Source organism: Nanorana parkeri, unplaced genomic scaffold, assembly GCF_000935625.1.
Source record: "Nanorana parkeri isolate BGI_ZX_2015 unplaced genomic scaffold, ASM93562v1 scaffold526, whole genome shotgun sequence".
NCBI classification, from domain to species: domain Eukaryota; kingdom Metazoa; phylum Chordata; class Amphibia; order Anura; family Dicroglossidae; genus Nanorana; species Nanorana parkeri.
In genome coordinates, this window is record NW_017306794.1 from 557,076 (window position 1) to 585,071 (window position 27,996).

Below are 27,996 nucleotides of genomic sequence, written 5' to 3' on the forward strand. Positions count from 1 at the left end.
TTACCATACTGCAATAGTAATATAAATGCACGTTTATGCATTTTGCTGCAATGTTAAAAATAATTCGCTTGTGGCGGACATATTGATTTTGGAATCGGGCCTAGTTTTACAACCGTGGTAGAAGAGGTAGCCGTGGACATATGTGCAAAGTTTTGAGTTATTCTGATAAATGGTTTCAGAGTTTAAAGGAGAACTATGAGGTGAGTGCTTTTCACTCACCTCATAGTTCTAGCTGACCTGTGACAATGAGACTGTCACAGGTCGGCTCAGTAGATCGGGAGGTGAGTGGGCATATACCTGCGTTAGCTCACCTCTTGATCCTGACAGGGGAGGGGCTGGATTCCACCCTCCCCGCTCCCCCAGCGCTGACTGGCGGATCGGACGGGGGAGGAGCGGGTACAGCTGGCTCTGCCTCTAGATAGGCAGAGCCAGCTGTCACTCACGCAGCTGGGCGGATCTCGACATCGATGTCGGGATCCGCTCCGGCGTCTCAGTATACCGCGAGCTGCAGCTCGCGGTATACTGAGCTTAGGGTGACGGGAGGACGCTAGTTTGTGTCCTCCCGTTACCCTAAGGAGAACTATGGGGAGAAGCCCTGACCCCATAGTTCTCCTTTAAGTTGTTTGGAGAATATTGCACTATCCAAAATGGCAGCCAAACCATGTGGTCACATGACTTGTAATAAACACATATGATTGCAAAGCTCACCATATGCTTATATAGCAATTTGTATATCTGTAGCTTTAGCGGTTATGAAAAAACAGATGTTTGATAATTGTAAAAAATAGGTTTGCTTAAACCAAGATGGCCGCCAGAGCATACGACCTATGACTTTTATGTTTCTAAGGTTTAAACACAGCACTGTCCTCTACCATTGTTCCAAATTTCATGAGTTTTTACATAACGGTGTGGTAATAACTAGCATTTGAAAAAAAAAAAGCATCAAAATGATAGAAATATTTGTCGAATTTGACACAATTCAATATGGCCGCCAAACCATGTGGCCAATTGACTTGTAATGATCAGTTATGAGTATAGATCTCACCATAACTTCAAACAGCAATTTGTAGATCTGTAGCTACAATAGTTCCTGAGAAACAGATGTTTGAATCTGCAGCTGAATATAATCGACTAAAACAAGATGGCTGCCAGGCAATGTGACCTATGATCTTTATGTTGCAGAAGGTTAGGCATAGCACAGAGCTCTACCATTGGGCCAAGTTGCATCAGTTTATGAGTAACAGTGTGCCAATTAGAGGCTTTTGAATAAAAGGCCATAATAATAACACTATCTAAACATGAATGGCTTGCAGCAGCCATTTTGATTTTGGGATCGGGCCAGTTTCTACAACCGTGGTAGAAGAGGTCAGCCTGGACATATGTGCAAAGTTTTGAGTTATTCTGATAAATGGTTTCAGAGTTTAAAGTTGTTGGCAGAATATTGCACAATCCAAAATGGCTGCCAAACCATGTGACCAATAGAGCTATAATAAACACTATGTGGCAACAGAGCACAGCATAAGCTCACAGAGCAAGTTCTACATGTGTAGCTTTAGCGGTTCTGGAGATGCAGGTTTCTGAATATTTGCAAAAATTGTCGCAAAAACCAAGATGGCTGCCACATCATGTGACCTATGACCTTTAAATTGCAATAAGCTGTGCAGAGCACAGGGCTCTACCATTGTGCAGTTTCATGAGTTTTTGACTAACAGAGCACTTATTACAGGCATTTGAAAAAGTGGCGTAATAATAATAATAATCTGAACAGATACAAATAGGTGTCCTTGCAACTTCGTTGCTTGGCCACCTAATAATAATAATCTGAACAGATGCAATAGGTGTCCTTGCAACTTCGTTGCTTGGCCACCTAATAATAATAATAATCTGAACAGATACAATAGGTGTCCTTGCAAGTTCGTTGCTTGGCCACCTAATAATAATAATAATCTGAACAGAAACAATAGGTGTCCTTGCTACTTCGTTGCTTGGCCACCTAAATATAGCTAGCTGCAAACAGAAATAAAGGTGGCCAGGCATTAGAGCCGGTTATCGCACATGAGAAAATATTGTAGTTAGAGAGAAAAATAGCAGGACATGATTTCATGAATTATTTTAAAAAAATTTAAATTCAAAATGGCCACGGTCCTTGGAGACCTTTAGAACCCATATTGTATTTGGCAGTTATGACGTTGAGTTATCATATGTATAAAATGTTTAACATACTTCAATAGTGATAGAAATGCACATTTATGCAATTTGATGCAATGTTAAAAGGTAGCCGTGGACATATGTGCAAAGTTTTGAGCTATTCTGATAAATGGTTTCAGAGTTTAAGTTGTTGGCAGAATTTTTCACAATCCAAAATGGCTGCCAAACCATGTGGTCACATGACTTGTAATAAACATATATAGTAATACCTTGGTTTACAAGTAACTTGGTTTGAGAGTGTTTTGCAAGACAAGCAAACATTTCTGAAAAAATTTGCCTTGATATACAAGCAATGTCTTGCAATAAGAGCAAAATTTTGTAGAAAAGCACCACCCGAATAAGGCTGTAGCAGTGGGAGCGATGAGTCTCTTTAACGACAATGCAATGTCACATTGGATGGATTCCTTGTCAAGGTTTCACGAAATGAAAAAGATTCCATTGAGTCAAGGGATAGCAGTGATTCCGTTAGTGATAGTGAATGTCGTCCTACACAATAATCCTCCTCTCTCGTCCCCCTCACACCAGCCACGAAGGTACCGGTAATTGGTTTATTTTTCTTTATATTTTGTACGGTATTATATTACAGTGCAGTATTGTAATCATTTTTATATGAATATTTTTGGGTTGTGGAACGAATCATCTGAATTTCCATTATTTCCTATGGGGAAATTTGCTTTGATATACAAGCGCTTTGGATTACAAGCATGCTTCCGGAACGAATTATGCTTGTAAACCAAGGTATCACTGTATGACTGCAGAGCTCAGCATAGCCTCATATAGCAATTTGTATATCTGTAGCCTTAGCGGTTGAGAAAAAACAGATGTTTGAAAATTGTCAGAAATAGGTTTGCTTAAACCAAGATGGCCACCAGAGCATGTGACCTATGACCTTTATGTTTCTAAGGTTTAAACACAGCACTGTCCTCTACCATTGTTCCAAATTTCACGAGTTGTTACATAACGGTGTGGTAATAACTAGCATTTGAAAAAAAGAGCATTAAAATGATAGAAATATTTGTAGAATTTGACGCAATGCAATATGGCCGCCGATCCATGTGGCCAATTGGCTTGTAATGTTCAGTTGTGAATGCAGATCATACCATGACTATACACAGCAATTTGTTCATCTGAAGCTTTATCAGTTTCTGAGAAATGGATGTTTGAATATGGAGCTGAATATAATCGCCTAAAATAGGATGGCTGCCAGGCAATGTGACCTATGACATTTATGTTCCAAAGGTTTAGGCATACCATAGAGCTGTACAAAGTTGCATGAGTTTATGAGTAACAGTGTGCTTATTACAGGCTTTTGAAAAAAAAGGCCATAACAATAATAGCATTATCTAAACACCATTGGCTTGCAGCGGCCATTTTGATTTTGGGATCAGGACTGTTTCTACAACCGTGGTAGAAGAGGTCTCCCTGGACATATGTGCAAAGTTTTGAGTTGTTCTGATAAATGGTTTCAAAGTTTAAGTAGTTGACAGAATATTGCACAATCCAAAATGCCTACCAAACCATGTGACCAATAACGCTATAATGACCACAGAGCAAAGCATAACCACACATAGCAATTTGTACATCTGTAGCATTAGCGGTTCTGGACAAGCAGGTTTCTGAATAGTTCACAAAAATCGTTGCAAAAACCAAGATGGCTGCCACATCATGTGACCTGTTCAGAGCATAGGGCTCTATCATTGTGCAAAGTTTCATGAGTTTTTGACAGAGCACTTGTTACAGGCATTTGAAAAAAGCGGTCGGAATAATAATAATAATACAAATAATAATCCGACAATAACAATAGGTATCCTTGCAACTTTGTTGCTTGGCCACCTAATAATAAAATAATAATAATCTTAATAACAATAGGTGTCCTTGCAACTTAGTTGCTTGGCCACCTAATAATAATCTTAACAATAACAATAGGTGTCCTTTGCAACTTCGTTGCTTGGCCACCTAATAAAAATAATAATAATCCGAACAATAGGTGTCCTTGCAACTTCGTTGCTTGGCAGCCTAATAAACTTAACAAAAACAATAGGTGTCCTTTGTAACTTTGTTGCTTGGCCATCTAACTATGAAACCACTAGAGACGAGTTATCCAGCAATATGTCAGACCTATGGGACAGAATTACACACTGCATGTCAGTTTTTCCACACTTTAATGATCGACCTACTAAATTAAGAGGTTTTATAGATTGCCAATCTGCAGCCTATGAACGTTACCAGTGGCTGTCCGTAGCACTTTCTTACATTTGCACACACATGATAAAATCTTCATTTTTGCCTAGAAAACTGCTTCAAACCCCCAAACAATTCCAAACAGACCCCCAAAATTTTTTTCAATGAAAAGGTGCTAGTTGCAATTTTTTTAAAATATTTTTATTTTTTATATGGACTCAATGGGGGTGATTTACTAACCTAAACACACGCACGCACTAGGTACATGTGATTTTTACACAGCAAAACGTATTTATCAACCAAAAAGTCTCTAAAAGCATATTTCCACTAATGCCATATATGGAAAAATCATGCACATGATGCATATATAATGCTGCTTCACAGTTTAGACAAAAATGGTTAGCTCATGCATTTACATTCCTGCATTCATCAACGCAAGCAACACAATGTAGAGCTAATTTACACAACATCACCTTGCAATTAATGCAGGGCTTTGCACAACACACCTGCTGGGTGTGTACACACTACAAAGGTGTCTAGATTTCACCAATAGATCATGCTGGGAGGGAACACACTACAGAGGTTTTTACTTTTTCGTGGCGTGTTTATAAGGTTAGTAACTCAACCCCAATGTGTTGTAGTTTTCGTTGTTGTTGTAGTTTTCGAAACATGTGCATATTTCTTGTCTTTCAGGTCTTCAAGACATCTATGCAAATCAGAGGCGTAGCAAATTCTCGAGGCGCCCTGGGGCAAGTCTTTCACTAGCACCCCCCTTCCTACAAACTAAACCATAGTCCAATCGTGATACACATGATCCATGCAGTCTGAAGGATGGAGGGCCACAGACTGAAGGAAGGGGGTCCGGTAACCTGCAATGTCCAGGGCCCCCCAAGTGGCAAAATGCGAGGGCCCCGTCATAGCTGCAACCACTGTGACCCTGGTAGTTCTGGCACTATGTAGACTACCAAAAAATTCCAGCAATACATTATACAGGAATGCAGAATACCACCAGCTATAGAGGACTACAAATATCAGCAATACATTATACACCAATGCAGAACAAAATAATCTATAGAGGACTACAAATCCCAGCAATACATTATACACCAATGCAGATTACCATCATTGTAAAAGATATGTGAAAATCACAGGCGCTAAAACACAGCAACTGGTCCTGAAAATGGTCTTCCAAAAGGTATATACAGGGGGGCAGCTCCTCACAGTCAAGGGAGACCGAAAATCTGATGAGGACAAAGCAAAAGGAGTGCCTCCATAGTGTAAAATGGATTCATTAAAGGAGAATTATGAGGCGAGTGATTTTCACACAGCCTCAAAATCTGAGCCGACCTGTGACAATGAAATAGTCACAGGTTGGCTCAGTAGATCCGGAAGTGAGTGAACACATACCGTTGCTCGCTCACTTCTCGATCTGTCCCTGCAGAGAGCCGTGACTGTCACTCGTGGCTCCCTGGAGGGATTCCCCCCTCCCCTGTCCGATCCTCCAGCGCTGACTGGCGGAACGGACGGGGGAGGAGGGGGCGGGCACAGCTGGCTCTGCCTCTGGATAGGCAGAGCCAGCTGTCACTCACGCAGCTGGGTGGATCCAGACAGCATTGTCGGGATCCGTTCCAGCTGCGGCGTCTCAATAAACTGAGTATACTGAGCTTTGGGTCACGGGAGAACGCTAGTTTGTGTTCTCGAGTGACCCATAGGAGAACTATGCTGAAAAGCCCTGACCCCATAGTTCTCCTTTAAGGATAAAACACACAGCTGAAAAGGTACTTACAAACCAGCTTGTATAAACGAGCAGAAAGCAATATAATCTTAGGAGACCATCAAGATGAATACACGAAAGTAGGGTGAGGGAAAGGAAGTGGTAGTACTAAGTCGAAGCCATCTGCACTGTGCCCCTACTTCAGTAGACACGTTTCTGAGGACAAACCTCTCATCAGAACACCCTGATGAAAGGTTTGTCCTCAGAAACGCGTCAACTATAGAGGACTGGTTCTGGGTCCCGTATCCTGGTCCGCAGTGCCAGGGAGCTCTGAGCCAGTTCTTGGGCACACTGGTAGCACACGGCCCACACCTGCTCCTCATTGATGGGCTGCTCATAGGTATTCATTAAAACGTCCCCACATCCCCCTGCAAATATTACCCTTTTGCCACTCTTCCCCTGAATCTGCCACTGACCTGACCTTCATTCCCAGCTATAGGGTACAGAGCTCACCTGACTTCCCATCCCAGCTATGGGGTACAGAGCTCACCTGACCACCCATCCCAGCTATAGAATACAGAGGTCTCTTGACTTCTCATCCCGGCAATGGGGTATAGAGCTCACCTGACCTCTCCCCCTGGGATCCTCCAGCCGCTGCCACTGATGCAAGCCTTGGGCGGCTCACTACTTATCACTGTGCCCACGTCTCTCTTCTCCCCCCACTGCCTATGTGTCCACTGAGCCCCACCCCCCCCCCCCCGCCACTGTGCCTACCTCTGTGTACACTGAACCCCCCACCTCTTTTGCCTCCCTCCACTCAAATGACACCCTGCCAGTGATTTTTGGAAACAAAAAAACTCACCTCTCCTCCTGCATTCCTCTCGCCGCCGCTGCCAAACCTTCGGCCCTATAATCACAAATACTAGATAACTGCGAGGCCCCAGCATGTTCTGAGACGGCTGCCTAACTTGACTAACAGTCTGGGAACCCACTGCTGACCACTTTTTACATATAGATTAAGTGGGTGCAGCGGTGATCAACTGACGGCAGTCGTTATCATGCACAAAGAGAAATGTGGACACAGGCACTCCAGATGCAGTACAAATACTTCTATTGTCGAAAATGCAGCATAAATCACACTCACTGCAATGTTTGGGGGTCTCGCAGGATCCCCTTCCTCAAGGCAGAACATGTTTTGCCTGTTGGTATTATGTATAGCACCTGGTATTGTTATGTATAGCCAAGGTTAAATGTTTGTTATGATGCAATGTATTCATATAGTTAATCATATGCTACCACAGCAATTGTATTCACTGCAGTTATATTTGATATACTGCCATCTTGTGGTCCTTTTGTTTATTGCACCTCCTTTTCTGTGTTCCCCCCCCCTTTTTATTATGTAAATCCTCCTTCCTGTGTGAGATTCATTCTGCCATTTGCTGTCACATGTTCTCTCAGGAAAAGGGCATTACCCTTTTTTGACTGGCAAATAACGGCATTTCAACCATCTGCTGCATCCTATTGTTTGCCTGTTACCCACTGCATTCAATAAAGATCTTCATGGGTGAAAGGTATTTGGTGAGTTCAGCTATCTGATGAAGATTGTCCACAGTGATTGTATCTGCTACATACAGGACAGGCATAGAAGTCTCATGAAAGGATAAATTCCTATTTCAGTAATTGGAGTCAGAATACTATAGTACAGTTTGGACAAGATGATGTTTCAATATATTATTGCTTGAGTAGACACTTAAGGCGGTATTTGCTTCCTGCTAGCAATGGAGCCTAAGAAGGTAGATTTATAGTGTGCAGGGTGATGGATGAGTGCAAGGAAGGCACGAGGTGGAGGAGTGCATCTGTGATTAATAAGTGGTTAACCTAGGAGAATCAGCACAGTATATTGTTTATTGATTCAAATGATACCTGCTCATAGGTGTGGGGTATTTGCATATTCCCTTACAAAAAAGTGTGTGGAGACTAAATTTCCTAATGCAGACACAGAGGGTGCTAAAAGCCATGATGCATCTAGCCTAGTCAAGTGCCCTCAATTTGTTTAGCTAATGTTTCAACTGCTACATGACTGGACTGATAAAAACAAACAAGAGATTAGGGTTAAAAAAAATTACTAGACTATAGTGACACCTCTGCACTGTATATGTGGTGCATTTCAGACAAACACTGTTTTTCATGCATCATTTTTATCCTAATGAATGTCCCCTTTTCTCTCTCCTTCCCCCCACTTTATCCCCACCTCTATTGCCTTCTCCCCTTCTATCTCACAACTTCTCCCACTTTGTAACTGATGGCAATGCATTATATTAAAAATCATGTTAGTTTCAACAGTATCACATTATTTTTCTCTTCTGATTACAAATTAGTAACAGTTAACAGGTCCAGCATGAGGCTTCTCACAATATTCTACAGACAAAGAGTACAATAGTCTCTCCGTCATTAATACTATTCACATTTGATAAATTACATATTCAGTGCAACAAAGGGCATTACCCTTTTTTGACTGGCAAATAACGGCATTTCAACCATCTGACACCCAGACATCAGTTTGATTTAAGGACAGCCAAATAAAGTGCATGTCTAAAGAAAAGTATTTAATTGCTCTCCGTGTTCAGTTGGAGACTTACCCTCACTTTCTGCCATGTAAACCTTTGTTTACATGGCAGGATACATTTCCCTAAAAGCGCCCCCCATAGCAGTAAAAATCTGACATTGTCCAAGTGCTTTTTGAATGATTCAAAACTCTCCGCTGATACCACCGCTTGTGGCAGCGAGTTCCAGACCCTAACCGCTCTAACTGTGAAGAAGCCCCTACACCTCTTGTGCTGAAATCTTTTCTCCACCAATTTTAGGTGGTGGCCTCTAGTCTTTGTTCGGCAGTTTACCGTAAAAAGTTTATTGCTGATGTTGCTATCACCATTGAACATCTTGTACAGCAAAATCATATCCCCCTTAATATCCTCACTTCCAGCGTGAACATGTTTAAATTTGGTAACCTTGTCTAGCTTTGGTCCTCCATTCCCTTAATTAGTTTGGTTGCCCTTCTCTTTTTTTTTTTTTAAATCAGATAGTTTTTATTAATTGTTGCATAGTAGAAAGTACAAAAAGTACATACAAAAGTAAACAAAAAATAAAAGAGAAGTAACAGCCATATTCGTAAGGATTCCAAAATGTGATTCGACAAAAACATACTTCCAGCCAATTGGAGGGCACATTAGATTTCGGCTAATGTGAGAGCCTCGTGGACACACTTCATAAACATCTTATCATACATATCCGGCACTCCACCCTGTACTCAAGGTTTCCTACATGTTTGACAGAGGAATGGGAAGCAGACCGCCAGAGTCACTGGGAAGCAGACACGGACGCCATCTACACAGAGATGTCCTGTCCACGGTATGTCAACCAGTTATCCCAAAGGGAGTGAAACTGGGTCAGGGTACCCCTTGGCTGAAAGGTGATGCGTTCATATGCAATGATCCTATCCAGTTCCGCATGCCACAACTTTAGTGTAGGTGGGGAGGACGATACCCACTTATGAACCGCCAACCTGGTTGCAGTGAATAGGGCACGTTTAAGGACCAGGACTGCGTGATGAGTGAGGTCAGTGTCTTCTATAATGCCAAGGATGCACACCAACGGTGAGTTAGGTAAGGAGGATGCAAAGACAAGGTTGAGAGTGTTTATGACCTCATCCCAGTACCGGACCAGTTTTGGGCATCTCCAGAGCAGGTGTATTAGGGAGCCTCGCCGGAAGCCACACTTGGGACAGTTGGAGTCAACCCTCAGTCCTATGCGGAACAAAAATTCAGGGGTGCGGTACGTTCTATGGACAATGAACAGTTGAGTCAGCCTGTGCGTAGGGGATAGCAAAACCAGGGTAACCCCCTGCAGAACATCCTCCCAGGTGTCATCCGACATGGGGCCTATGTCACCCTCCCTGCATCGTAGAGGGAGAAGCGCGGGCGACTTAAGTAACAGGTGAGCATACAGGAAGGAGATAATCCCTTTGGTGTTAGTAGCCAATAATACTGTGTCAAGTATCGGTGTGGGTGAGATCCCTGGGGGACCCCCTTGAAACTGGGACCTCAGGGCGTGAGCAATCTGGAGGAACTGGAAAATACCACCTACCGGATAGGCCATGTGTAGCCACCAAATGTTGGAAGTCACACAGCCTACCCTCCTGATACAACTGCGAGACGGATATCACCCCCTTATTAGACCAATCCACAGTGTCTCGGAGAGGGAGAAGCTCCGGGAGGCGACCATTACGCCACAGCGGAGTGTAGCTAGTGAGGGTAGAAATACCCAGCACAGCTTTGGCCGCATCCCAAACCTGCCCCATCAACCGCACGGTAGGAAAAGCATAATGAGTTTTGACGTACAGGTCACGGTCCAAGTAATTCAGGGGACTCAGTCCTTGAAACAAGCATAGAAGAATGTGAAACGATTGGGATTGGTGCTCCTCAGAGGCCCAGGCTGTAAAGTGTTGTAGTTGCGCAGCCAGGAAGAAAAACCCCCGAAGCCTTGGGCCTCTGAAGTACATCAAGTCGCAATCTTGGAGGTTTCATCTTCCAGACCAGCTCCCTAAAAATACAATCAATTAAACGAAAGGTCTTTTTAGGAATCCAGGGGGGTGAGTTATGGAGGATATAGAGTAACTGAGGCATGCAGACCATCTTAAATTCACCCTGCCAGCCACAGATAGCGGCAGTTTGGCCCACAAATTACGTTGAGATTTAAATCTAGTCAAAAGAGGATGCAGGTTCAGGGTAAGGTAGTTACCGGGAGAGGCGGTCAGTTGTATACCAAGATAGGTAATGGTGGACTTCACCTGTATGTGCGCTGCATTCGCAGCCAATGGGGCACGCAGTGAATCCAGGGGAAGAAGATTGGACCTGTCGGAAATTCCGACAGCAGGGACATGACTTTGGACAGAGAGGCATCCGTGTCTGCTAAGAACAACAGTGTCGTCCGCATATAGGACCATGTTTTCCTCCTGTAAGCCCCTCCTAAAGCCTATCACATCCGCAGAGCGCCTGACCAGTGCAGCAAGAGGTTCAATGGCTAGGGCAAACAACAAAGGCGACAGCGGGCATCCCTGCCTGATGCCCCACTGCAAAGCTAAGGCAGAAGACAGGGAGTCGTTAATCTTGATTCTCGCAGAGGGGGCGGCAGTACAGAAGGCGCACCCACCTGCAGAACTTTGGACCAAAGCCAAAAGCGGACAGCACAGCCCACAGATACCGCCATTTGACACTGTCAAACGCCTTTGCGATGTCCAAAGCGAGTAAAGCCCTGCCGCCCGGGTTGTCAATAGGGACCTGCATGTTCAGGAACACCCTGCGGATATTAATGGCCGTGGATTTCTGGGCATGAAGCCGGATTGGTCCGAGAGAACCACCGAAGCAATTTTTTTTGATAGTCTATTAGCAAGTACTTTAGGCAGAATCTTAACGTCAGTGTTCAAAAGGGAAATAGGCCTATGCGCTTCCGGTAGCAGCAGGTTTTTATTTTTTTTGGGTAACACAACTATGATGGCCTCATATATCGTATCAGTTAAATAGCCTGAGGAGAAGGTGTCATTGTATAGCTCTAGGAGGGTGGGAGAAGGGTCATAGGATATGATTTATACACCTCAATAGGCAGCCCATCTGGGCCAGGTGCCTTGCCAGTAGGGAAACTAGCTAGGGCGCTTTCCAGCTCCTCCAGAGTAATAGGGGCCTCCAGATCCAAGCCATCCGCGGGTGAGAGGGACGGAAGGGAGATACTGTGTAAATGGGCCAGAAGGTCGGGGTCAGAGTAGCCAGCCCTAGTTTGGTACAGCAAGGCATAAAAGTTCCGGAAGATATCCGACACCATGTCCTGGCTCTAGTGGGTAACTCCCACGGAGTCAGACATAGCCCCGATATAACTGGAAGGTTGCTGAGCTCTAGCTATCTGAGCCAGAAGTTTGCCTGCAGCATTTCCCTCCGCCCAGAAAACTCGTTTAGTGAAGAACAGTTTGTTTTGGGACTGTTCATCCAGTAGAGTTATGAGACTTGAAGTGGCAAGTATATTGCAAATCCTCGGTGTCAGGCGCCACAAATCCACCAGCCCCATTTCCGTGCATAGCCTGCTAAGAGGGGTGACAGGCGCTTTATCCCTAGCCAAATTATGGGGGAACCTATCAAGACCAGAGTTCAATACACCATTGAAGTCTCCCACCACTAGGACCGGAATCGGCAGTTTATTCGCCAGAAAGCGAGCCAGGTCTTTGAGCACAGCATTGGAGAATGGAGGCGGGATATAAATAGAGGCAATAACACAGGTTAACGCTAAAATGTGACAGTAAAGAAATATATAACGTTCCGCTTCATCTACCTTCATCTGCGTGCAGGAGAACGGCAAATTTTTATGAATTAGGATTGAGACTCCTCTGGAGTGAGAGGAGTAGCAGGAGTGATAAGTAGTTTGACAAAAGCGCCTGCTCAGGGCACCGGAGGTGTCCCTGGACCGATGAGTTTCCTGCAGGCAGATAACAGAGGGTTTAACACGTAAAATGCAATCAAAAACAGAGCGCCGTTTCGCTACATCCCCAAGCCCCCTCACATTCCATGAGACAAGAGTCACTAGGTGATCAGACATAGGTAATGTAGGACATTTGGCAACAGATAGAGACTAACAATGGGAGTGCATACCAAAACTAGTCCACAAAAGGTCTCCAGTGTGTATGGCTAGACACAGCAAGTCCCGTCGAGAGAGCATCAGGAGCATATGAAACAAAAAAGGAGAAAAAAGAAAAGTAGAGTTCCAGGAAAACAGTTATAGCACAGTAAAACTTGAGCAGTAAGCAAAAACCCATGGTAGCATCGTCCACGCAGGGAAATCTTTGGGGGAAGATGGCAACAGGCAATGTCACAGTAGGCATCCTAAAACAGAACCAAAACATCATAGGGACTCCTTCCAGTGCGGCAATGCCAACAGTAGGGAGGTGGAGAGTTCATCTCACACGCACAGCTAGATGGGGTGGGCTACCATACTGTGAAGCAGAGAGTGAAAAACCACTCCATGCATATGGCCAGGCCCTCATATGGCCGATGAGGCCCGACGGCGGTCGAATTTATCCAGCCAGGATGAAGCTTGAGAGGGGTTGTCAAAGAACTGGGTTTCTCCATCAGCGATCAGACGCAGTCTCGCAGGATAGATCATGGAATAGGATAGATGGAGATGTTGGGAGACATTTCTTGACATCCAGGAATTTCGCTCTGTAACGTTGAACCTCTTGGGAGAAGTCAGGGAACAGCATAATCTTGGAGCCAGCCAGAGAGATTTCCCCAAGGTCACGCGCCTTCCGCAGGATGCGTTCCTTGTCCCGATAATTCAGAAGCCGGATTAACATTGGCCTAGGCGGGTTTCCAGGTGGTAGAGGGCGAGAGGGAACTCTATGAGCTCTTTCCACAGCAAACAAAGGGGACAAGTAAGTCTTCCCAAAGCCAGGATTCGATATAGTCAGTAGCATTTGCCCCTTCTGTGTGTTCTGGAAGGCGACAGCACGCATATTATTGCGGTGCAGCCTGTTCTCCACATCATCCATTTTCAGGGTGTGAGCGGAGATATCATGCAGGGCCGTTTTGACATCAGAGAGCAGCGGGGTCGTAGTAACCTCCAGCCCATTCACCCTGCCTTCCAGGGCAGAAGTGCGGTCTCGCACCTTCTGCAGATCATGGCGCATGAAGGAGATGTCAGCTCTCATCCCCTGCACCTGATCTGTGAGAGATGCACAGCTGTACGGCCGAGAAAGCATCCGGGATGGTCGGCTCAGTGGATTTGGCCTTGGACGCTTTGGGGGCCTTCAGGGCCTTAGACACAGTACTCACAGTCACTGCGGTATCATCCGGGTCCTCCGAGTCAGAGGCGGACAGGTGTGAGGAGTCAGGCCCCATATCCCTCCTAAGGGCTCGGTCTGCTGAGTAGGAGAGTCGGCGCGCCTTGGCCGGTGTATCAGGATGGCGGGCGAACCGCTCCAGTCTCACTGCAGCATCCCTGTTCCTGTCCCCCTTTTGCTTGCTGGAGATGGGAAGCGCAGGAAGCGAGCCGCCGCCACCATCTTGGATCGCCGAGGGAAGGCCTCTGCCGTCTTTTTTTTTTAGACATCTCTCAGGGGTAAAGTGCGGTCCCGCGATCCAAATGAGCAGATTGCCGGAGTCCACAGCCCTTAGGCAATCCGCCGGAGAAGTGCAAGAGAGTCCAGGTAAGCCAAGCAGGTAATTTACAGGATGAGTGGTAAGAGAGCTCTCCAGGACACGTCCGACTACATGCGCCTGCTCGCCCCCCTTGGTTGCCCTTCTCTGGAGCCTTTCCAGCTCTAGGACATCCTTTCTGTGGATTGGTGACCAAAAGTGGACCGCATACTCCAGATGAGGCCGAACCAGCGATCTATAAAGTGGCAACATTATAGATTTGTCTCTACAGTACATTCCCTTTTTAATACAAGACAATACTCTGCTTGCTTTGTTCACAGCAGCCTGGCATTGCAAGCTATTATTCAATCTGTGGTCTACAATGACCCCAAATCTTTTTCCATCTCTGACTTCCCTAGTGGAGTGCCCATTGATGTGTATTCCACTTGCCTATTTTTAACCCCAAAGTGCATTACTTTACATTTATCAACATTAAACCTCATCTGCCATATACAGGTGAAACTCGAATAAGTAGTAAGTAATTGCAGTAAGTGCTGCAAAAGGGGCCCAAACCAAGTACTGAGTACATATGCATGCTTGTACTTTTCAGAGGTCCGATATTGTTCTATGTACAATCTTTGTTTTATTGATTGCATGTAATAATCTACTTTTTTGAGGTTGTGGATTTGGGGTTTTCATGAGCTGTAAGCCATAATCATCACAATTATGACAAATCACGGCTTGAATTATCTTGCTTTGCATGTAATGAGTCTATCTCATATATTAGTTTCACCTTTTAAGTTGCATTAGTGAAATAAATGAACTTTGCACGATATTCTAATTATTCGAGTTTCACCTGTAGTTGCCCACTCACCTATTTTATCCAGGTCCTCCTGTAATGTTATAATGTCTACGTCCGTGTCTAATACCCTCCCAATTTTAGTACCATCAGCAAACATGGAAACATGGCTATTCACGCCATTTCATCTATTCCCATAGACCTCAGTTTGTGTAGTAAACGTATATGTGGTACCGCGTCAAACGCTTTAGAAAAATCCAAATATACCACATCCACCGCCTCCCTCTATCCACAGGGGTGTGGAATTCGTATCGCCCGACGCCCGGGACGGGTAGTTCCGGGCAAGTGGTTTTTTCACTGTTTTAGCCCTGCTACGGACAAGTAGCAGGGCTGTTTTTCTTTTCTTAAATGAGCGCCAAGAGCGGCGCTGCGAGCAGGGGGCGTAGAGCGCCGAGAGCGGGGGGCATGGACGGAGCGCTGAGAGCAGGGGGTCAGGGACGGAGCGTGGAGTAGTGACAGGCTCTGTCACCTCCCTCAGCCTCTGTCCTGAGGTCGCTGCTCGTTCCTGTCCTGTCACAGGAGTTCTAGCACAGTGCCTGCTAGAACTCCTGTGTTGGAGGTGACAGGTTCAATAAAGAGAACCTGTCACCTCCAAATGCTATCACTTGTTAACCCATGTGTGATAGCAATACAGTTTAAGTTTAAAAAAAAAGTACAAAATAATAATTAAAAATTTAACTAAATAAAAATGTAAAGTGTTTTCAACTGCGAGGAAAGGAAAGCAGGAAAACGCGCAATCTGCCTGGCACGACTGGGGTGCAATTAGAAAATAATGGCACTGCCAGCGCGATCGGCAGTGGTGTGTGATCCATGACTGCCCGGTCATCGTGCACAAAACCGATCGGATGGCTGGGTGGTCACGGAATCGCACATCACCGCCAATCGTGCTGTCAGTGCCATTATTTTCTAATGGCATTCCAGTCGTGCCAGGCAGATTGCACGTTTTCCTGCTGCAATACCGCCCGGGCGATCCCACATGATCACGGTGAAAATAGGTACATCTACCTTCTTTTCAGCGATTGCCACGCAGATGTAACCTCATACATGCGGATGCAACCGCACACGATTGCACGTCCCGGGAATCCCCAAGTCTGCACCAACCCTAAGGCTAGGTTCACACCTGGGCGTTTTTCAGCGCTGATCGAAGCGCTGAAAAACGCTCAGCAAGTGAAATCCCATGAATCCCTATGGGCATGGTTCCCACCTGGACGTATTTCAGCCCGTGGAAACGTGTTGAAAAACGCCCTAAGCCCAAACAAGTAGAGAAACTTCTTTGGGCCGTATTTCTGTGCGTATCCATTGGTATTCCCGATTGTGGCTCGGGGTTAACAAAGCAGTAACCCTGAGCCACACTCGGGAATACAGCGTGGGACTTACCTTGTCCACGATCCCCGCTGTGTCCTCCGGCTGCTGCCGGGTTCCGTCCCTTGCGAGCGGCCACGTCGCACAGGGGCGGAACCGGCAGGAAGTTTGAAAGTTTACAAAAAAAACAAAAACGAAATATAGAGAAAATAAAAGAAAAAATAAAATCATACCTCCAGGGAGGTATAAAAACGAGCGTCTAACGCACGTTTTACTGAACGAAAAAAAGAGCAGACAAAACGTGCCTGTGGTACGCCCAGCCTAAAGGGTAAATTCACTTTCCTAAGTAATTTGGGAAAATGGAATTACCCACACAAATCTCCCTCCCGCTATACTTACCTTTCGGCGAACGGTCCTTCCCGTCCACCAATACGGGTGTACGATCTGTACCTGTTCCATGTATTCTGAATTTCGTTCGCAAATTGCAAGCACTCGTTGGTCAATGCGGTCACCTGACGGCACTGACCAATGAGAAGCGCTTCTTAGCACTGCTAAATACGGTTTTGGTTAAAATGATTTTTTTTGTATCAGGACAAGTAGATTGTCATGAGGGACAAGTAGATTCGGCCCCCGCTCTACTAGTTTTTTCCAAAATTTCCACACCCTTGATCCAGATCTCTACTTACCTCTACGTAGAATGTTAGTAGGTTCGTCTGGCAGGAACAGTCCTTCCTAAACCCATGCCGATTATCATTTAGTATACCATTATCATGAACAAACTCTACTATGTAGTCCTTTATCATTTCCTCTAACAGTTTGCATACTATTGGTGTTACAGACAAACTGGTCTGTAGTTCCCAGGTTGGCATCTTGACTCCTTTTTGAATATCGGTACTACCGTAGCCTTCCGCCAGTCACTTGGTACTCTACCAGTCAGTAAGGAGTCCTTGAAAATGAGGAATAATGGTCTCGCTATAACCTGGCTGGAGTTCATTAATTACCTTGGGGTGCAGGTTATCTGGCCCTAATGCTTTATTTGCATTAAGTTTTTCAAGTCTATGTTGAACCCCAGCTACTGTCAACCACTCTTGTTTATTTTGCAATGAGCTACTTGAATTCATATCTACATTAAACCCGTGTTTTTACTGAGTGTATACGGAGGAGAAAAAAGAATTCAACACCTCGGCCCTCTTCCTGTCGTTTGTGATGAATCTCCCGTTTTCATTCTTTATTGGGCCTATCTGCTCTTTTTTAACCTTTTTACTGTTTATATATTGGTAGAATTTTTTTGGGTTCCTCTTACTGACTGTGGCGATATGCTTCTCGCACTCTATTTTAGCTGCTCGAATTTCGTGTTTACATCTTTTATTACATTCCTTGTACTTCTGGAATGCCAATGCTGTCCCCTCCATCTTATATTTCTTAAATGCCATGCTCTTGTCCTTGATGTGTTGTTTTACTGTTTTATTTAGCCAAGCTGGCTTAGTTATTGATCTTTTATTTTTGTTACCCAATGGTATGTACTTGGTGATAGCTGTACTGTATTCTTAAAACAATCCCACTTCTCGTCCGTGCTTAGTATTAGAAATAAGTTGTCCCATTCGGTGTTGCATACTAGCTGACGCAGCTTATCAAAGTTTGCCTTTCTGAAGTTTAGTGTTCTTGTACGACCAACACACTTCTCTTTTCTGTACCCAATATTAAAAGTAATCATATTATGATCACTATTACCCAGTGTCTCCCCAATCACAATGTCTACAATTAAGTCCGCATTATTGGAAATTAATCCAGGATAGCATTTTTCCTAGTTGGAACCTCAACCATTTGATCCATGAAATTGTCCCACAACAGGTTCAGAAAACATCCCGCCTTGATCGATTGAGAGGTTCCATTAGACTAGGGCTGTGAAAATTAACTATTAATTCCTCGACTAATCATTAATTTTTTTGATCGATTAAACTTTTTTTGATCGGTAATCACCTCTCCGCCGGCTTGCAGGAGTTCCGTTCCTCCCCCCTTCCCCAAGTGGCTCCGTCGGCTAACGAAGGGAAGGGGGGAGGAGTCTGGTGACGTCGATGTCCGTGATGGCTAACGAAGAGAAAGGGGAGGAGTCCGGTGACGTCGATGTCCGTGATGTAACCGGACTCCTCCCCTTTGTTCGCCGACAGAGACGAGCGGAGGGGGAGCAGGTGTGGGCACGGGAAATTACTCACCGAGAACGGACTCCACTACACGTCACTGCTGCACACTCTGTGAATACCAGCTAATGACAACAGCGGTACAGCGGTATTGTGTGTTCTGGATTCATTACATGACACGATGTAGCACCTTTAATTAGATTAATCGAACGCGAAAACTGTAATCATTACCTACATTAGATCAATTGATGTCCGGATAATTAAAGTCACCCATTACAACATAACCCTGCTTCCCAGCTATTTCTATTTGGGAGTGTAGGTGAGCCTCCTCCTCTTCCCCTATATTCAGTGGTTTATAACACACACCTACCATTAGTTTACGACTAGTATCAGTCTTATCTAGTTCTAGCCACAAGGATTCTATATCATCGTGACTCCCTGCCGTGATGTCATCCCATATGTGCACAGTTAGATTATTTTTTACATGCATGCATACCCCTCCCCCCTCCTCCCAACCCTGTCCCTCCTGAACAGGCTGTACCCTTCTATATTGATAGCCCAGTCATGCGTGCTGTCTAGCCAAGTTTCAGCTATTCCCACTATATCGAAGTCCTCTTCGAGTAGCATAACTTCGAGCTCCACTAATTTGTTTGCTAGACTTCTAGCATTGGTGTACATACATTTGAGTTTGGTGCGAGTTTGGGTTGCATTTTTACTCATATCTGGCGCCCCACTACTTTTTTTTATTATACCTTGGTATGGGTGATACCTTATTAATTTGTTTAACTTTTTGATTTACTGGATCGATTTGATTAACTATGTTTACTATATTGACTATGTAGACTGGAGTGAGCTCTCCGTCCCCACTTGTATTACTGTCCTCTGGATTAATTACCCCTTTAGTTATTTGCTCTATTTTAATTTTACTTATTTTTGTTCCGCCCCCCCCCCCATTATCTAGTTTAAAGGACATTTCTACCTTTGTAAGTGATTTTGAGTTTTTGGTGGTAATATAGAGGTGCATGTAGATGTACATGTGTGTGCATTCTCAGGAGTCACGGGGCTGTTTTTCATACTTTTTTTATAGATTCTTTTACAGGCCAGAGACCTAGAAATTCAAAATTCCCTCCACAAGACCTTCAATACATCTCTCAGAGGGTCGGGTTGTTATCTCTAAACTGCAATCAGCTGTTCCCCCCTCCCCTCTGAGAGAGGAGAGACGAGTCATAGATGTGCTCTGTATGAGTCTGTGAGGGAGATCTCCTGTCCCTGTAATGAAGAGTCTCCTGCACTTGTCCTGTACTGTAGACCTTCTGTGTCCTGTGTCTCTCTATCTCTCCCTCTCCTGGGTCACATTTGCTCTCTGCTGCCCCAAGTCCAGGATCCTCAATGTCCCCGGTCCCCTCCCCCCTCCCCTTCTTCTCATTTACAGATATGACTGTTACAACAGATAAAAAGACATTGGAGGGTAATTGATCAAGTCTGGAGCAAACAGAATTTGGAGCCGTTGCCCATGGCAACCAATCAGCTTCTCTCTTCAGTTTGCTCAGGTAATATTTGAAACTGAGTCAGAGAAGCGGATTGGCTGCAGTGCACATCTGCTCCAGATTTTGCCTGCTCCAGTTTCGATAGATCCCCCCACTGTGCGTGGTCGCCGGATGTAGTGTGGTGTCGCCGGAGGTAGTGCGGTGTCGCCGGAGATAGTGCGGTGTCGCCGGAGATAGTGCGGTGTCGCCGGAGATAGTGCGGTGTCGCCGTTGATTAGGGTCACTGGGGATGTGCGGGGTCACTGTTGATTGGGGGTCACTGGAAATTGGTGTCACCGGGGATGTGCGGGGTCACTGGAAATTGGTGTCACTGGGGATGTGCGGGGTCACCAGGCCTTGTTTGGTGTCAACAGGGATGTGCGGGGTCACCGGAGATTGTGCGGGGTCACTGGGGATGTGTGGGTCACTGGGGATGTGTGAGGTCACTGGAAATTGTTTGGCGTCACCAGGGATGTGCAGGGTCACCAGAGATTGTATGGTGTCATCGCAGATGAGCGGGGTCACCGTTGATTGGTGTCACCGGGAATGTGTGGGGTCACTGCAGATGTGCGGGGTCACCGTTGATTGTTTGGTGTCTCACAGGGATTTGTTTTGGATCACGGGGGATGTGCGGGGTCACCGGAGATTATTTGGTGTTACCGGGGATGAGCGGGGCCAGCGAGGATAGTTTAGTGTCACCAGAGTACTGCTGGGTCACCGAGGAAAGTTTGTTGTCACCAGAGAACTGCGGGGTCACCGGAGAAGTGAGTGGTCAACTGAGATTGTTTGATGTCACTGGGGATGTGCGGGGTCACCGGAGACTGTTTGATGTCACTGGGGATGTGAGGGGTCACTGAAGATGTGCGGGGTCACTGGAGATTGTTTGATGTCGCGGGACATGTGCGGGGTCACCGAGGATGTTGCTGAAGAAATCTGTTATTTTGTTCTGAGCGATTACTGGAGACAACATACAACAGATTTCTGTAGTCACATCTCCCGGTCACTCTGCACTGGCCAGGGGAAGGGACCACTGGGCATGAGAGAAGCAAAGCATTGTGGGAAAAGGAGTGACACCAAATAATGCCTGGTGACCCCAATTAATCACCAGTGACCCTGCACATCCCGGTGACACCAAACAATTTCCAGTGACCCCACACATCGCTAGTGACACCAAATAATCTCGGTGACACCAATTTCCAGTGACCCCGCACATCTGCAGTGACACCGCACTATCTCCGGTGACCCCGCACATCTCCGGTGACCCCGCACATCCCCGGTGACCCCACACATTCCTGGTGACCCCGCACAGTGGGGGGATCTATTGAAACTGGAGCAGGCAAAATCTAGAGCAGATTTGCACGGCAGCCAATCAGCGTCTCTGACTCAAATCTTACCTGAGCAAACTGAAGAGAGAAGCTGATTGGCTGCCATGGGCAACGGCTCCAAATTCTGTTTGCTCCAGTCTTGATCAATTACCCTCCAATGTCTTTTTATCTGTTGTAACAGTCATATCTGTAAATGAGAAGAAGAGGAGGGGGGGAGGGGACGGGGAACCATTGAGGATCCTGGACTTGGGGCAGCAGAGAGTAAATGTGACCCAGGAGAGGGAGAAATCCGAGAGAGAGATTGAGAGAGAGCGAGAGACACAGGACACAGAGAAGGTCTACAGTACAGGACAAGTGCAGGAGACTCTTCATTACAGGGACAGGAGATCTCCCTCATAGACTCACACAGAGCACAGCTATGACTCATCTCTCCTCTCTCAGAGGGGAGGGGGGAACAGCTGATTGCAGTTTAGAGATAACAACCCCACCCTCTGAGAGATGGATTGAAGGTCTTGTGGAGGTAATTTTGAATTTCTAGGTCTCTGGCCTGTAAAAGAATCTATAAAGTAAAGTATGAAAAACAGCCCCGTGACTCCCGAGAATGCACACACATGTACATCCCCCCTGCACCTCTACATTACCACCATAAACTCAAAATCACTTACAAAAAGGTGGAAATGTCCTTTAACCCTTTCGCTGCCAAGGACGTACGTCGTACGGAGCTACAAAAGTGCTTCCAGCTGGCCAGCTCAAACCTTTTCGCGCCTTTTTGCGAAAATAATTTATTTTGTGCACGGATACTGATTTTGGTGTGTTTTAACAATTGAATTGTGTATTTTTATCGGTTTAATATTAATTTGAGAAACATTTGCGCAATTATCGCAGGGCCTACAAATTTAGTATCACCATCTTTTTATTCTACCGGGCCTGCGCTTTCAGAAAATATATGGTTTGGGTGGTCTTTTACAAACGCTAGCAACGCAGCAGTTGAAAATCAAATCAATAGGAAAAAATTGCAGAAAATTCAAAAATGGCTTGGCCAGCTGATATGAAAAATGTTCCGGAGGGCTTGGCAGCGAAAGGGTTAAAAGCTCCTCCAGTCTTTTAACCATTCCCCCCCAAAATGCTGCACCTTCTCCATTAAAATGCAGCTCGTCTCGGCTGTAGAGTCGGTAACCGACTGAGAAGTCAGCTCAGTTCTCCAGGAAACCGAAGCCCTCCTTCCGACACCAGCTCCGGAGCCACTTGTTAAGTTCCCTCAACTGTTGCTGTCTCTCTGGAGTGGCTCGTGGCACTGGCAGTATCTCAGAGAATACTACCATGGAGGTCCTTTTCTTCAACCTATCACCTAGGTCTCTAAAATCGCTTTTTAGGACACTCCATTTGCCTCCTATTTTGTCATTGGTGCCAATGTGCACACTGACAGCTTGGTCGTGCCCAATCCCATTCAGTAACCCGTCCATCCGATACGCAATGTGTTGAACACGAGCCCCCGGTAAGCAACAAACTATTCGACGCTCACGGTCCCGATGGCAGATTACCCTGTCTGTCCGTCTGATGATGGAATCCCCCACCACCAGAATCTGTCTCTCCTGTCCCTCCATCCTGCTGCCATCCTTGCCGAAGCAGTCATTCCCCCTGCGGATAGAAGAGGCGTCCTGCTCCAGCATTGCCTCCCCTGAACTAATATCCCCAACATCCTGTAACCTGGCATATTTATTGGGGTGTATCAGTTCAGGGCTTGCCTCTCTCGCACTCCTCCCTTTACCCCGTCTTCTAACGGTAACCCAACTACCCACCTCGGGATCCTGCTCCTCCAAACCCCCCTCCACCACAGCCTGGTGCGTCAAGTCCAGACTCCTTTCCATGTTGTTTATGCTCCTCAGTGTTGTCAGTTTGTTGTTTCGATCTTGCACTGCATGTGTGTGTGTGTTGCAGGCATACATTTAATTGCAATGCATCGCAACACTTTGCCATGCGCTGCCACACAGTTGAATTAATGTTATTTTAACAACAACAACAAAAGAAAAAAATCGAGCACCCTTGATGTGTTCTAGCAATGCTACGCAGAGCACATGTGCAGAAACACTATCTATTCAGTTATGAATTAACACTGGAGTGGTTAGTACTGATCACTTCAGTGTTTGTTCAGTACAGGGAAGGATCGGTAAATACAGGTGAAACTCGAATAATTAGAATATCGTGCAAAGTTCATTTATTTCACTAATGCAATAATTTAAAATTGATAGCTGTGATTTACACAGAAGAGCTGGCCAGGTGAAACTGGTTTTGGTGTGTGTTAGATATTTAGACACTTAATATTTCCAAGTGTCTTGAGGTGATTGTATAAGAAACTTGCTGAAACGGCCAGTAAGAAATAAGTGTGACTTTATTTCGTTCTATAAAGTCATCAAAACAACACAGAAATGTGCAAAAGCATACACAAATATGTAGATAGATAATAGTTCAAAATACAAAAGTGTTCAAATGAATAAAAGAAAAGTGTTTGTAAAATGTAGCAAAGTATGTAAAAGTGATGTTAATCTTTGTGTAATGAGATTGTATGTCTTGCAAGTGTCCCTTGTAAGTCCGTGTAGAGATCTCCCAAGAATGGCCCTGCACCAATTATAAATATCATAGTCTCCCTCCCGCCTAGTGTCATCCGATCCTTATATATGTTGAACTACTCAATGTGAATAGTACAGCTATTGTCAAACATCTGTTACAAATCTCTGTATGTCATTAACTGAAGAATTCTCTACCTGTCCATCATTCTACATATATTGATAGTAACGATAATCCCAAGAAATATTAAAATAAACTGAATATAGATTACATAGAAGTAGGGATGCCCCGATACCACTTTTTCAAGACCAAGTACAAATACAAGTACTGTCCCTCATGTACTTGCCGATACCAATTACCGATACTTTTTCTTAAAGGGACATGCAACATTTTTCTAAAACAATACAGACTAATGATTTTAGGGCAGTTTCTCACCAGGGCTGCGTGCATTGGAGGTGACAGGTTCTCTTTAAGGTGACGTTAGGGGTCTTTTAGACCTCTAGTGTCACCTTTCTACTTGACTGGATTCACTGAATGTAAATACAGCAGGCAGTGGCTGGGAGCAATAGCCAGCCTGCTATTGGATATTTTAAATTGCAATAGCCAATAGCAGGCTGGCTATTGTACCCACCCACTGCCTGCTGTCAATCAGCAAAGGGGGGAACTGAAGACTAAGTTCTCAATCAGGTCCTCTCTGCTGATTGACAGCAGCCAGTGGGGGGGGGGGGTGAGAGTACAATAGCCAGCCTGGTATTGTCTATTGCAATTTAAAATATCCAATAGCAGGCTGTCTATTGTTACCAGTGTCTATTCCTTTTCCACTTGATGAAACTGTTTGCTTTTGGTGGTATATCCCAGTGTAAGATGTCCATGCTCCTTATGTGTTTAATAATGCTCTCACCAGACCCACACAGAAGTTTTCCCTCTCAATGAAAGAAGAGAAGATCCATAATGTGTGAAGGAAAGATTTACAGCTTCTCTCCCCCGTGAGCACACTGAATGGACATTCTCTTCTTACAATGAGAGTGAAAACTGCTGTGCAGCAAGGAGCACGGGCATCTCACACTGACATATATCACCAAAAGGAAACCGATTCATAAAGTTGAAAAGGACGGGGCACGGAGGAGCAGCAGCAGCTAAGATACAGGGGGGAGGGGGGCAGCGGGGGATTTCACAGTCAGTCTTTTCTCCCTTCTCATGCTGGCTACAGAGGTCTGTGAAAGGGACACAAAGCTCTGCAGCCAGCACCAGCAGGGAGAAGAGACTGTCAACACAACACTTACCCCCGCCATACTGTCACACTTCCGGAGAGGTCAGAGCGGAGAGGGAGCCTCGTTTGGTGGAGAGGTATTCCGCGGGAGGGGATATGGGGGTCAATGGCCGAAGCTAGTTAAAAAAAGTACTCCTGAAAATGCCCTGTATCGGCCCCGATACCGGTACAAGCATCGGTATCGGGACATCCCTACATAGAAGTATCAATTACATATGCAGCCTAATTATCCATCCTCTGAAATGGTGACCTAGGACCTTTCTTGACCTTTTCCGTGACCTTTCTCAAACTTCTCAGACTAAGCGGAATAAGCACATCTGGAGGCAATCAATAAGATACTCTTCCACGCACTTAGAAAATCTAGGGCCTACTTCAATAAATGAAATATATAACTATCGTAAAAAAGAGGTTGTTTTACTACTGGAGATCTAATCCTCAGAGTTAGTGACCCTTGTTTTTGGTCTGTATACCTGATCCGTAACCAGTAAATTAGTGGAAAAAACAAAGGGAGTGGGCTAATTAACTAGTGTAAGAGGTCCAAGGATTAGCTGGAGATCGGGACAGACCAATTTGTATTGGACGTCCTGACGAAGCCCCTGGGGGAGGGGCGAAACGCGTAGACGCTGAGCACGCAATAGTAGGATAACCCTCAGCATATTTGACACATAGTCGATGTGTCTGGATCCGTAGCGCTTTTATTGCCTTTGAGACGCATATTGGATTACCGTAATCGCTCATCGAACAAAGCACCCCTGATTTCCTACCATTCCATAGAATTTCAATATGTGGAACCGGGGTCGATTTGGGACATAGCCAAGGGGGAAAAAAACTAGTCCCGATCAGGGCAATTAAGTGAACAATATCCCGGTCTTTGAATGAACACCCCCTCACCATTACAGCAATAAGGGGAAGACACATGCTACACCGGATTTATATATACTAACACTCCATCCTAAATGTGTTAATTGAATTAGAATCGTCATTCACCCCGTGGGGAAAAATTATTTCTTTCCTACTTTGGGATATACCAACCAAAGGAACTGTTGGAACCGTTGTGTCACTTTGAGGAACCTCTTGTTACAAAGTATTTATTCCATACATCATGGGAATACATGGACTAAAAGTCGCTTTCTACGATAAGAAAACCCCCCATTATAGAACCGAATGATCTTTGAAAAATGCGAGTTAACACATTTTTGTCCTTTCTTCTTCCTGCCGATATGCCAAAGTGATGAGAGGGTTAATCCTGCCTGAGAATATATTATATACCTAAACTTAGAAGCTGATTTCTGATCGAGATACTGATGTGTCTGAATATACTTTGAGGGTATATGTATCCTACTGAATTTTATTGATGCTGTTTGCACAGTTCTGTCACATTGTTTTTAATTGATTTTCTGCAAGATGTTGGCTGTGTTCTTTTTCTACTTTTATAATCAATAAATCTTTTGAAATGAATACAAATTGGTCTGTCCTGATCTCCAGCTACCCCTTGGACCTCTTACACTAGTTAATTGGCCCACTCCCTTTGAAATATATGGCCCACTCCCTTTGAAATATATAAATATTTATCATATTGTAAATGATCATTATGATTTAAGGTTTCAACAGTGTGTGTGTATCTGCACACGCGAATATAATTATATGAGGAAACAAAAAATGAGAATATAACTATATATAAATACAGTATATATACACATACATACATAGGTAGGTGTGGGTGTGCCTGCAGGAGTGGCAGTGCTGGTGGAGGTAGCGATGCTGCCGCCTCCCCCCAGTAATATTGATTGTTTCCCCCCCTATCGAATCTGCCGGCGGCGCCCGGGGCACATGCCCCCCCTTGCTTCAGCACTGCCCCAACCAACCCTGTGCCTCCCTTTCCCCCACACTGAGCCACTATTACCTGGCTTCTCCCCACTTTTTCTATGTCCCTCAGCCTGCTCAGTGTGGGTACTGACGAGATGCCCGGCATTGTACTGAGAGCCGTGCATTCCTTGTGACAGCGGCTGCTTGAGTCAGTGAGTGGCTGCCCCGGAGCCTCCGTGCCGCTTCAATGACAGCCTAGCCTGAACGGCATCAGAGGGGCCCAGGAACCACTAAAATTTTCTCGAGGACCACTGGTTGGCGACCACTGTTCTATGGCAAACCTCTCAGCTTCCTTCTGCTCAAAGAGAAGCAAATTAGGGCATTCTGGGAATCCAGCCTCCATTTTAGACCAGAGGAAAAGAGAATGCAATACCATCCTCCGTGCATGTCTGGAGAATAGAACCCATATCCCTCTATGGCAGCATCGTTGGTAAGGGAGGACTTATTTATCTATATATTTGTGAGCTGACACTGTATTTGCATGTTTCATATATTGATTATATGTGTGTGTTCTTTCACCAGTTTCACCCCACCCTGTTTTGTAAATAAAGCTTCAAGATTTCACTCAGTCTGGCTTATTGCAGAATAAGAGGGTTTAGCTGCATGCCGAGCCATACAGGCCACAGGGTAATGTGTAGTGGGGACAGAACACTCACAGTAAATAGAGTTTGCCACATTTAACAACTTCCATGTTTATACAGATTACATATCGGATACTAAGTGTGTTTTCATAAACTAAATTATTGTTAATAGTTGAATCAATACTGTTAGGAAGACACTTCTTGGCTCGTAATTTTTTCTTGATTTTCTATTTTTTGTCTATGAGCTAACCTTTGGGCAGTTAGCTGCACCCCCCCCCCCGCGCACC

General features: G+C 45.1%; 1 protein-coding gene across 2 annotated transcripts in view; it reads right to left on the reverse strand.

The window, feature by feature from the left end:
- Nucleotides 1-27,996, reverse strand: part of IPPK (inositol-pentakisphosphate 2-kinase) — a 325,056-nt gene that overhangs the window by 65,049 nt on the left and 232,011 nt on the right. The gene's annotated exons all lie outside the window — the stretch shown is intronic.